A 13273-nucleotide genomic window follows, 5' to 3' on the forward strand; every position below is an offset into this window, starting at 1 on the left:
CTTTCCTTTATTGTTCATTTGTTTATTGACCTTCGTTTGGTTGTTAGGGAGTTGATTTGCTGGCCATCTGAATCATCGATGGGAGGGGCGAGCTAGAATAGGAGGTTTGTACGTTGCGGTCTTTTGTTGTCCAAGCTTCCCAGGAGGTTCTTAAGGTGCAGAGAGAGAGGGACGAGTCAAAGGCCGCTCTCTACAAGGAGGTGGCCGCCCTCCAAGGTAACTTGAAAAAATCTCAGGAGGAGATAGCTCGCTGCTATCTTGAGGCCAAATTGCTGGAGGAGAAATAGGATATTGGGCGAGATCGGCTTGCCCATTAGGAGGGAGAGCTGGAGGAGAGGACTGAGAAGTCTTTCCGAGACCGCAAGGGCGAGAAGAATAAGAAAGTCAAACATCACAACTTGGACCGGAGGGCGGTCAACTAGTTGGGGGAGAAGTACATGGAGATCAACGCCTTTTGGACAAGCAAATGGGACTAGCGAATCAAGACTTTTAGAGTAGGGCTGAAAACAGCTCGAACCGAACTGGATCGGTGTATTTGGTCAGGTACCAGTTCGGTCTAATACTAGTTTCATTTTTTCAAAATTGGTTCCAAGCCGATCCTGTTTCGGTTTTGATTTTTTTTTACATCAGATCGGACCGATTCTTATATATATTTTTATTTTTATTATATATATAAATAAGTTTTTGTATGATTTATTTACTAAATTTCTAATTAATATAAAATGAAATTTTAAAATCTTGAAATTCATGTATAGTAATCTAATAACATAAAATTAATATAACATAAAATCTTTTAATTTTAATTTTTATGTAACCATCATATTATTATTAACAACATATATGGTAATATGATTCTTATAAATAATGTACGCATACTGTAATAGTTTTACTATAATTCTTATGCATATCATTTTCATATTTAGAGTTTTTTTTTTTTTTCAAGCTTGACTTCCTATGTGCCCTATCTTGCTAGCTCATCAAGAGAATCGGTAAAACTGGACCAAACCATATCGGAACTGGTAAGACCGGAAGTACCGGGGTAAATCGGCCCGATATCAATTCTTCAAATGTCAAAACTGGTGTATACTGATTCGATTCTAAAATACATCCTAAGCTGGACAGAACCAAACCGATTACACCTTACTTTGGAGTTTGAGTTGGCCTCAAATAGGGCAGATAGAAGCTCTAGACTCCGAGTTGGTTTCTTCCAATGAGGACCTGGTTCGGCTTTCTCTCCAGCTAATAGCAGCCAAGGAGCATCACAACAGGACTTGGGGCTACGAGATAAGGTGGGCTTCGATAGTTTGAGGGACCATTTAATGGAGAATCGCCGGACCTACCTGAATACCCTTAACTTGATGACCCTCAAGCTTGATGGCCAGCCATTCCAATTCCTTAACTCCTTGGGCAAAGACCTAATGATCGATGCCTTCCCCAATTCAACTACAAGTTCTTAACATGTGAAATACTTATTTTATATATGTATATATATATATATTATGTTTTGAGTGAACAATTCATAGTGTGTATATATATATATTCTTTGGCGCTAGTTGCTTTGAGCGATCTTTGTCTCCTATTGGTGTGTATGGATATGTGCATTTCCAGCATTTCCCTTTCCTATTTGACTGTCTTGTGAGCCCTTTATCTTGTGTGTCAAGATCAATTATGGTGTGCTGATCGTGTAGGAGTCATCTTCTTTAATTTGAATGAAAGGTTGTTTGAAAGTTATCTAAGTGTGGGAATACTTTTACTTTGTTCACCGGTGTGTGAGTGGAGCTTTGACTTAAATAACTAGGCCAAAGATGAATTCGATTGCTCTGGGTGGCAAAGAAAGATGGGATACTTAGGAGTGGTATTTCCTCATTTGTTCGTCGGTGCAACCACAGAGCATCGGCTTAGATAACCATGCAAGAGATGGATTCGATGACACTGAGTGGCAAGGAGAGAATGAACATTTAGGAAAGGTGTTCCTTCCTTCGTTCACCGGTGTGAGTGTGAAACTATGGCTAAGATAACCAGATGAGAGATGGACTCGATCGCGCTGGGTAGCAAGGAGAGATGGAACACTTAAGAAAGGGGTTCCTTCTTTTGTTCTGCGGTATGAGAGTAGAGCTTCAACTTAGAGATCTGGGCAGGAGATGGACTCAACCGCGTTGGGTGGCAAGGACATATGGGACACTTAGGAGAGTTATTCTCTCTTTTGTTCGCATGTGCGAGAGTGGAGCTTCGACTTAGATAACCAGGTAGTTGACAGACTAGTTAGCAGAAGGTGGCGAGGAGAGATGTGATACTTAGGAGAGGCGTTCCTTCCTTCGTTCGCGGGTGCGAGCGAAGAGTTTCGGTTTAGATAATCAGGTGGGATATAGACTTGACAGCGTTGAGTGACAAAGAGAGATAGGAAACTAGGAGAGATGTTCCCTCATTTGTTCACCATTACGAGCGCGAACCTTCTCCTTAGATATCCAGGCGTGAGATGGACTCGACCACGCTAGGTGGCGACCTCCAATTAGTGGTAAACATTGAAGATAAGTAATGAAAGGTAAGAGAACACAACAAAATGTAAAACAATTTTATTGAGTTTGCAAAATGTTCTCACACGAGAGCCTTCTAAACGAAATGTTTCTTGAGGTGCTCTACATTTCATGGATGATGAATTCATTTCCTTCGACGTCTTTTAACCAGTAAGGTCTAGGTTTGTGACTAGTCACAACCACGTATGCCCCCTCCCATTTTGGTCCGAGCTTTTCTTCCTCTTAAGAAGTCACCCGGTTTCTTTCACGACCAGGTCTCCTACTGTAAATGCTCTAGGCTTCACTCTTTTGTTTAAGTATTACCATATTTTCCTCTTGGTGAGCGCCACCCTCAGTTCTACCCTTTCTCTTAGTTCTTCTACTAGGTCTAGATTCCTGCGTAGTCTATCTTTGTTTAATTTCTCAATGAAGTGTTAGACCCTGTAGCTTGGTATCCCTATCTCTGTCGAGATTATGACCTCAATTCCATAAGTTAGCGCAAAAGGGGTGTCCCCTGTTGGGATTTTTGTGGTAGTCCGATAGGCCCATAGAACTACCAGCAACTCTTTTGCCTTGGTCCCCTTCCTAGTCATGAGTTATTAGTCAACTTGACCAACCTGTTCACTTGAGAGTTTTGTGGGGAGGAATACTTGACCATTATTCCTAATTTGGCATACCAATTGCGATGGTGGTTGGAGTTGAATTGTCGCTCGTTGTCCATGATGATGGTTTGGGGATGCTAAGCTTGTACACGATAGTCCTCCACAAGAATTTGGTGATATTGGTGGTTGTTATTGTTGTCAGGGGCTCTGTCTCTGCCCATTTCGTGAAATAGTCCACTGCCATTATGATGAGTTTCATGCCTCCTTTGCCCAGTGGCATGGGACCCACAATGTCTACCCTTATTGCATAAAGGGCCACGGGGATATGGTCGACGTCAACTCTTCTGGTGGGTTTTGCATAATTGGAGTATACTCTTGACACTTTGAACATTTTTTGACGAACTAATCCACATCTCTGAAGGCGATGAGATCAATAATAGCCCACTCCAAAGTCGTATTTCATGGAAAGACTTTCCTTTCAATGGAAACGTTGTCCAAACATTACAGTAACATCTAAACCCCACAATCCAATATCAATGTGTGGTAAATAAATAGAATTTCAATAAAGTTTGACTCATTTATTAAATATGCTGAACTCATATAAAAGCAAGTTGATATGTATAAATTTGTATAAAATACTTAATATTACTTTTAATTTTAAAATATGAATATATAAAATATTTGAAATCAATAAGAGATAATCAAAAATATTTAAGTTTGTTAAGGATAAAGATATGGAAGAAGATAAGGATGCTATAGAAGCCGTAGAAGACTAGGAGAAAAACATCAGTAGAAGATCAGAAACTCAATCTCATTAGTCGTAGTTATCTTGATAAGAATATTATGTTATTTCATTCTTAATATTTGTTATGAGTCCTACAACTATTATATTTGTACTCAACAACTTCACTTATTAATAAGAGAAATAACACACTGAAAGTGTAGTTGATATTTTCCTCAACATGGTAACAAGAGCTAAAGACTAATGTCGACTATGGCAGATTCTAATACCCCTATATCAGAGACTAATGTCTCCTCTCCCTTCCCACCCATATTTAATTAAATCCCTTCCCTGCACTTGTTACTTCTCTTCCTAACTTCACTCCTATTAAACTTACGAGAGACAATTACCTATTATGGAAAGCACAGGTTGTCCCCTACCTCAAAGGTCAACATCTTTTCTCTTTCGTTGATGGGTTATCTATCTTCCCTTCACCCATGATTACCACGGCCACCAACCAAATAATGGCTAATTCGGCCTTTATGCAGTGGATCTTGCAAGATCAGTTGATCCTTTCTGCGTTAAATTCATCCCTTTCCGAAACCGTGCTTGCTCATGTTACAAAATGTCAAACCTCTCGTCAAGTATGGCCGACGCTGGAACGGATGTTCACTTCCATGTCCCATGCTCATTCAATGAATCTCCATTATCAATTAGCCACACTCAAGAAAGGTAGCTCCTTGATCTCAGATTATTTTCATAAATTTACTACTCTAGCCGATACGTTGGCTGCAGCTAATCAACCTCTAAATGATTTTGAGCTGGTCTCCTTTTTGCTTGCTAGCCTTGGACCGAAATATGATTCATTTGTCACCTCTATGACAACCTGAGTTGACCCACTCTCCACGGACGATCTTTATGGCCATTTAATTGCACAGGAAATACGCTTGGAACAACACCAAACGACAAACGAACTTCATATGGCCGGTGCTAATTATGCATCACGTGGTTCTCGTGGCTCTTGAGACGGTCGCAGTTTTGGCTGTGCATCTGGGTTCAATTCTGGGCATGGATCTAGCCGCACCAGTCGTGGCAGAGGTCGTGGCTGCAGTTTTAGTTCCTCAGACCCTTGACCTGTTTGTCAAGTGTGCAATAAAGCAGGTCACAATGCTTTACGATGTTACCACCAGTATGATGAATCATATGATCATAATCCAGCTTCTATGCAAGCTTATTTTACAGATTCTTCTCAGTCCAACAATATCAACTGGTACCCAGACACGGGTGCTACTCATCACTTGACTTCAGATCTCTCCAATCTCAATATCACTGTTGAGGAATACACTGGCCCCGATCAAATCCAAGTTGGTAACGGCACTGGTTTAACCATCACACACTTTGGCACCTCTAAACTTTCTACTCCTACAATATCTTTTCATCTTCATAATGTTCTTCATGTGCCGAAAATTACCAAAAACGTACTATTTGTTCAAAAATTTACTGCCACCACTAACACTTTCTTTGAATTTCATCCCTCTTGTTTTTTTGTGAAAGATCAAGTGACGGGGAAAATTCTACTGCACGGGCCGAGTAAGAATGGGCTTTATCCTCTTTCAGCTTCCAATAAAACTTCTTCTTCATCTGCACTCATTAGTGAATGAGCATCGCTTTCCCAATGGCACTCTCGAATAGGTATTCAGCCTTCAAAATAGTCCGTCAAGTCTTATCGCAATTTTCTCTTCCAGTTGTCTTGAATAAGTCTAGACTATCATGTCCTGCTTGTCTAATTTCTAAAAGTCGCCAATGACCATTTTTTGAGTCATGTAAACGTGCCTCGGCACCACTTGAATTAATTTATAGTGATGTTTGGGGCCCGTCTCCTATTATTTCTCATAATGGTTTCAGATATTATGTTACTTTTCTAGACTCATACAGTCGATACACATGGTTCTATCCCATAACCTGCAAAAGTGATGTTATTTCCATCTTTCGCAAATTTCAGCCCCATGCAGAACGACAATTTAATTGTAAAATTAAAGCTGTTCAATCTGACTGGGGTGGTGAATTTCGATCACTATCTTCATTACTAGTCTCTCTTGGCATCTCTCATCGACGATCTTGCCCTCACACTCATCAGCAAAACAGTGTTATTAAACGTAAACATCGTCACATTGTTGAAATCGATTTAGCTCTCCTAAATCACAGTCATGTTCCTCTTAAATATTGGGATGATGCATTTGATACTGCTTGTTATTTAATTAATCAGATGCCATCACTAGTCTCTCACAACACATCACCTTTCCATTGTTTATTTCTTAGTGATCCCAATTATTCATTCCTTTGCATTTTTTGTTGTGCCTGTTGGCCTAACCTACGACCATATAATCATCACAAGTTATAACCTCGATCTATTCAGTGTGTCTTCCTTGGGTATAGCCATAATCATAAAGGCTATAAATGTCTCAATCCTCTTACTGGCAAGATCATTATCTCTCGCGATGTTGTCTTTGAAGAATCAATATTTCCATTTCAATCACATTCGGTTTCATCCTCTCCTATCCCACAAGTGTCTTCCACAGTATCGTTTGTGATACCCATTCTGAGGCCCAACACTTACTCTCCTTGTGCAGCAGAACAACCCACGCGTGCATCCAGTCCATCACATTCATCCCGTCCACATACCCAAGCCCATACACATCCATCTTCCTCTTCCCTCGCCCATGAACCATCTCCCTCAATACCAGACCTGATTTCCCCAATCTCAAACCCACCAGAACCAATTTTCCCAATCCCAAACCCACCAGAACAAAATTTCCCAATCCTAAACTCACCAGAAATCTCCTCTCAGCCAATCTCAAATACCCAGCCATCCCAGCATCCCATGCTCACCCGATTGAAGAACAATATTACCAAGCCAAAAGCCCACACCGACGGCACCGTCAGATACCCCATACCCAAAGCTCTCCTTGCTGAAACAGAGTCTGCGTTGGTTGAACCATCTTGTTATACAACTACGGCCAATCATCCTCAATGGAGAAATGCCATGAACCAAGAGTTTGATGCTTTACTTAAAAATGGTACCTGGATTCTTGTACCCCTTACGGATGCTTGAAACATTATTGGTTCAAAATGGGTCTATCGGATCAAAAGAAAAGCAAATGGTGATGTGGAACACTACAAGGCACGGTTAGTAGCCAAGGGCTACCTTCAACAAGCTGGTGTAGGTTTTTCTGATACCTACAGTCCAGCGATAAAGCCCACAACGGTAAGGACAGTTTTATCAATTGCTATTTCTTCAGGCTAAGAGATTAGACAAATTGATGTACACAATGCATTTTTACACGGCACTCTATCGGAGGAGGTCTTCATGACCCAACCTCAAAGGTATGTTCACTCATAATTTCCAAACCATGTCTGTAAACTGAAAAAGGCACTATATGGCCTGAAACAAGCCCCAAGGGCATGGTTCTCACGTCTCGATAATCGACTTCTGGCCTTAGGCTTCCATGGGTCACGGTCGGATACATCCCTGTTTATTTACACTTCATCCAAGTTCATAATATATATTCTTAATTATGTTGATGACATCCTAATCACTTGTTCCAACAAGCATGCCATTGATGAACTGTTAAACACTCTACATTGTGACTTTGCTATAAAAGATTTGGGCAACTTGAATTATTTCTTGGGTATTGGGGCTCTTCATTCAAAAGGGCAGCTTATATTATCTCAATGTCGATATATTATGGATTTACTCCTCAAGACAAAAATGCATAAAGCCAAACCCATTAGTACTCCCATGGCTACCTCCACTTGTCTCAGTGGCTTTGATAGTGAGGATTTCAGTGAACCCACGTTATTTCGCATCACGGTTGGAGCCCTACAATACTTGTCAATCACTCGGCCAGACATAGCCTTCACAGTTAATAAGTTATCCTATTTCATGCACTCACCAAAATTAGATCATTGGCAAGAAGCAAAACGTCTACTTCTATATCTAAAACAAACAATCAGCTATGGTCTTTCTTTTAGCAAGTCAACCAACACTACTCTGCAAGCTTTTTCAGATGCTAATTGAGCAGGTTCTCGTGATGATCGACGCTCAACAGGAGGTTTTTGTGTATTTCTTGGGCCGAACCTTATCTCATCGAGTTGCAAAAAGCAAGTCACAGTTGCTCATTCAAGCATCGAAGCGAAATACAAAGCACTCGCCAATACAGCCAATCCCTACTGCAAGAACTTGGCCTTAAAGCCTCGGCTCCCCTTACTTTATGGTGTGATAACATAGGAACTACATATCTATCAGCAAATCCAATTTTTCATGTTTGCACAAAGCATGTAGAGATTGATTTTCACTTTGTGCGCGATATGGTAGCCAATAAACTTATTGAAGTCAAGTTTTATCCTCTAAAGATCGACTAGCAGATATTAAAACAATATACAACTTGATATAGATGTGTATAAGTGTATATGTAAACTATAGTAAAAAAAACTATATAAACTTCAAAAAATAGTTTATCAAAATTTGTAATTAAATTCAGTAGATATAATACAAATGGTTTATTCTGTGAGATAAAATAATATATGATTTATTACACAAGAAATACTTAATTATAAAAAGAAATATATTTATACCTTCAAATCTATTAGGGCATTCAACATCACACCATGCAAACTTATTTTTAGAGCAATAGCGTGAAAAAGTATTATGTGTTGAGGAATAATCTCATATAGCCTGTGGATAAGGTCTTGGGTATGTTTATAAGGAATGACCAATCATCTTTTGTTGAACCGGTTTTATAAGATAAGTTAGGCTTATAAGTTTCTTTATGGTATCAGAACCTGTCACGTGATGAATGAGAGTTCACACTACTTACCCCGTGACAAGGATCAGGAAATATACTAGTCTGAACGTGAGGAAGGGTGTTAATTAATAATCTCATATTACATGTAGATTAAATCTTAGGCATGTTTATACATAATAAATAATCATCTCTTATTAAATTGATTTTATAAGATGAGTTAAGCTACGAACTTCTTCGTTATGGACATACCCCAGCAAATTAGAAAGTGTGTATAGATAATCTTGGGGACTGATCCGGACTTCAACATACAGCTTTATACATATAGATTGTACGGTGTTGGATTTGAGTGTGTGTCATCTAGACTATGCTGAATACACACGTAAATAAAAAGCCTCTATTCCCTTTTGGCAGTGACCCACGGCCTTCAAAGTACTCATTTCCTAAGCACAGATCTATTGGAAATTGTTGTTGTCATATGGGTTGTACAGAGATCAAAGGGTTTTATAATTTTATTCTATTACTCAGCAGCCCGTTAGAAAAGTAAAGGAAAAGGTATAAAGATGCTTAACGGACATAAAACAATGAAGTTAAAAGCATTTTTTTTCCACTATGCATGTGCATGAAGTTTCAAAGCCAATCATGCTATATGCATTAAGGCGAATTTAAACTCTTATACGTTAGTTAGTTAAAAAGAGACTATTTTTATCGTAGACATTCATTTTCGTTATAAATAATTCGTTTTGTTAACGGGTTAGTACTCATTTGAACCAAACGACGTTGTTTTGTTGCAGTGATGCCAATACCCAGCTTGAGGTTTCGATTCTAACAAAATGGACAGTCAAACTTTGCGGAGATATCATCGATGCTTATTTCTTTAGTGTTTCTTTTGTGTGTCTGTCGGTTGAGAAGATCAGGTGAGCATTATTGTATTCCAGCGTGGGAGGGCTCTAGTTTCCACCCTTGTTCTCGGTTTTGGCACTGAGATTTGACAGCGGTCTTAAAAAGTCACCTACCTTAATTATGCCTGATTCCTCCAAATATTTGTATCCTCTTATATAGTTTCTTGATGTAAAAATGATTTTTTGGCATATTTTAATGACAAAGTTGGCCATTTGATTCGTAAGGAGACGTTTGAATTTGAAGATGATTTGAAATAATTTAAAATAAATTGTGAATAGTAATAAGATGAATTATAAATAGTAATAAAATTTGTGAATTAAAATTGCTTAATAGTAATGAGATAAATTGAGATGAATTAAAATGAACTGAGATATCTTACGAATCTAAACATCTTCTAAATCTCTACGAAGCAGATCATTAGACACACATAGGACCTACCATCAAGCAAACCAATTAATTGGAGTTTCATTTATAATAGGATTATGATTGTTGTTTTAACTCTTAGTTGAGATTGATTTATTGGTGTGGTTTTGATACAGAAATAATTTTATTTTATTATTATAATTTTTTTAAGTTTTTATATAAAATATAATAAATAATTTAATATTTTTAATTATAAAATAATAATAATGTTAAAAAATAATATTTTAATAATATTTTTTTTAACTTTCAACTTTCATTTAAAACTATCTCATCTCATCATCCAAACGAGACTTTTTCAGTGATACAAGACTTTTGTATATAGGAAACTTGGACATATTTTTGAAGATCCAAATTTATTTCTTGTTAAATAAAAGTGTTTGTAAGATGAGAGACTTTCAGTTTCTCATGATCTTTGATGAAAGAAAAAGCAACATAAAAATATAGCATGCGACGAAGGGTTAAAGACCTTCAAATGACGAAGACTAACCTATGCATGGCTACGAGAGGAGAGGTGGAGTCAGTTGGATCTTCTGATTCCATGCATGATATACAAGGCTTTCTAAGATATGGCAGCGTGTGGATCATACTCGCAGTTTAGACAGCACGTGAGCCCTGCATGCCATTTGTTTGGTCTAGGCCGCATGTGATCCACACACATTATAGATCCTACTACCCGTGTTCTAGGTCATAGGTGATCGACAAGCATGAGATCGTGCCATCTCCGTGCTATAGACCAAAACCTAAAAAAAAGAGAGAAAAATTAATAAAAAAAAATTTTTAATTATAAGCGATTCTACGTACTAATATGCATATTTATTCAATATGATTGATCAAAAAATAGATTTTATTGAAAACAGTACTAATTTAAATTTAAAATATGAAAGCAACAATATTAATAAGCAGATTGGTACGTAAATTTACTTGTACATAACAAAACTCATAAAAAAATTAGGAAAAGAACAACAACCAAGGCGGGGCTCATTGAGTTGGTAAAGGGAGCTCCACCCTCCCTCTTGTCCAAGATGTTTGGGTTTTTAGGTTTGAAAAACAACTATGCCCACTCTTTTTGACAACTCCATTTGACCTCTGATCAATTTTTTTTTACTTAGTGATTAAGAAAGTGATTTTAAATGTATTGGTATATTTTTTTTATTTTTTAAATATATTTAAATATGTTAAAAAAATATAAAAAAAAAATATTTTTACGTTAAGCGATATGCCCACCAGTCAATATAGAGCGACATAGTAGCTGCACCCTTTAGGTTTTTGCCTCGAGAGTGTTTTTTTGCCCGGCATTTGATTTTACTGTTACCTACAATGCCCAACATTGAGAGGACTGCACTTAATACTTTTTATCTCTGAAGGGGAGTAACCGTCATTTGCACTATTGCTATGTACAGTCGGCAATTGCAAACGGCTCACAGTCGGCTTGTAAAATAATATTTTTTAATTACCACATGTATTAATTAAAAAAAAATAAAGAATAGAAATGCGGGAAGAAAGCTTCCTCCTGGACAAGGGCGACTAATCTGAGAAATATAGAAATAGCTCTCATCAAGCTTGAAATCCAAATAAAGAACAACTAACTTCAAAACAAAACAAACTCATTAATTTCTACTAGTTAACAAAAAAGAAAAAAGAAGAATCAAGCAAAATCTACGCTCAAAATCTGCATATCACATACTTGAAGCTTAACCTTCTTTTGGAATTGAATATTTACCATATGAGGTTGTGCGCCATCTGATCTGAAACGCAAAAATATAATAATAAACACAATGGTTAAGCTTTCAAAGATAGAAAGAGGAAGAATTGGGAGAGATGGTTTTGGGGGGTGTGGGTGTAATTTAATTACTGCAATAGGTCTCGAGGTTGTCGTCGCAGAGAGAAAAGACGCCATTGCCGGGCTTGCAAGAGCTGACACTCCAGGCCGCCTTCTTCCTCATTTCTCTAAGGTCATCTTCCACTATCAGCACTGTATTCTCCACCTGTAACTTTCTCTTCATCTTCTCCTTCTGACGACCCCGTTGCCATAACCTAACTCTTGTTTTTTTAAAATTTAATTTTGTCGAAGGAGGTGAGGGAGAGAACGTTTCCGAGGGAGGGAAAAGGGAGGGTAAGTCTAAGGGAGGGGAGCTGGTCTTCGAAGGGAGCTAGGGGAGGGAGCGATTCGGAGGGAAGGAGCAGGTTCTTCGAAGGGAGGTGGGGGAGGGAACGATTCAAATTTCAGAGGGAGGGAGGATGTGGAAGATGAGGGAGGGAGAATGGGAGATCTCCTTGACCTGAACCAAAACGATGTGTTTTATCCAAAACGAACCGTTTCTTTTTCCACCTAAGCACCGCTTGCGCCGTGGTTACGCTTGCCGCTTGTATCTATCATTTTTCTTAATTATTAAATAGAAGTGCTACATCTCCCCGAAAGTCTACCGAACAGGTAAAAAATATTTTTTTATTTTTTATTTTTTTTATTTGATATATTTTTTTAATCATCATATATATTTATAAAAAAAATTAAAAATTCGCAACATCATTAAAAAATATTTCTTTAATTACTAAGTAAAAAAAAAAAATTTCGGGACACACCTTGGAGTGATTTATCATTTTTTATTATTAAATTAGCCGTCGGGTCACTTCCGCCTTAATAAAGTTCACCAAGATGTGCTTTTGCGTGTTTATTCAAAAATCTATACTTGAATTAGGACAACTTGAATCCAACATCACGTGTAGAAGGTATCATTGTAAGGCTCTATCGTAGTATTGGTATTGGTCTAACTATTGTCAATTCTGAAATTTAGTTAAAAGTTAATTTTTTGGTTAAAGTTAAAGCCATTGAAGATATTTATGTATATTAGATTATTTATCTTAAAGTTAAAATAATAATATAATATTATATATTTTAATAATAATTTTTTTTTATATTTTGCAAATACGCTCAATGTATTAATTAATAATTTAACTTTTGTTTAAAATTATTATTTTCTAATTATTTTTTATATAAACATAATTATCCAACATAATATAGCCTTTTTTATTAATGAAAGTTTTAAAAAGAAATTAATAAAGCCTTGTTGATTATTTGTAAATAAAATATAAGTTTGATGGATGAATAGTGACTCTCCAACTTTTGAAATTCTTTTAGAGTTACTGTAGATCAAAATCTAAGCTAAAGGCCGTTTTTAGCTAGTCCAATACAAATAATTTATACAAAACTTAGCTATATTTTGAATTTCACTGACATTTGACTAATCCAATATCAGTACTCTTAACAATCCATAAATAGATATAAATAGAAGCCGATCGAACTATTAGTAT

At 37.2% G+C, this 13273-nt stretch overlaps 1 pseudogene; it reads right to left on the bottom strand.

Moving 5' to 3' along the window:
- Positions 1–6449: 6449 nt before the first annotated feature.
- On the bottom strand, positions 6450–11995 carry LOC108983142 (annotated as a pseudogene).
- Between the last annotated feature and the right edge of the window lie 1278 nt (positions 11996–13273).

The sequence above is a fragment of the Juglans regia genome, chromosome 6, assembly GCF_001411555.2.
Source record: "Juglans regia cultivar Chandler chromosome 6, Walnut 2.0, whole genome shotgun sequence".
In the NCBI taxonomy this organism is placed as follows: Eukaryota; Viridiplantae; Streptophyta; class Magnoliopsida; order Fagales; family Juglandaceae; genus Juglans; species Juglans regia.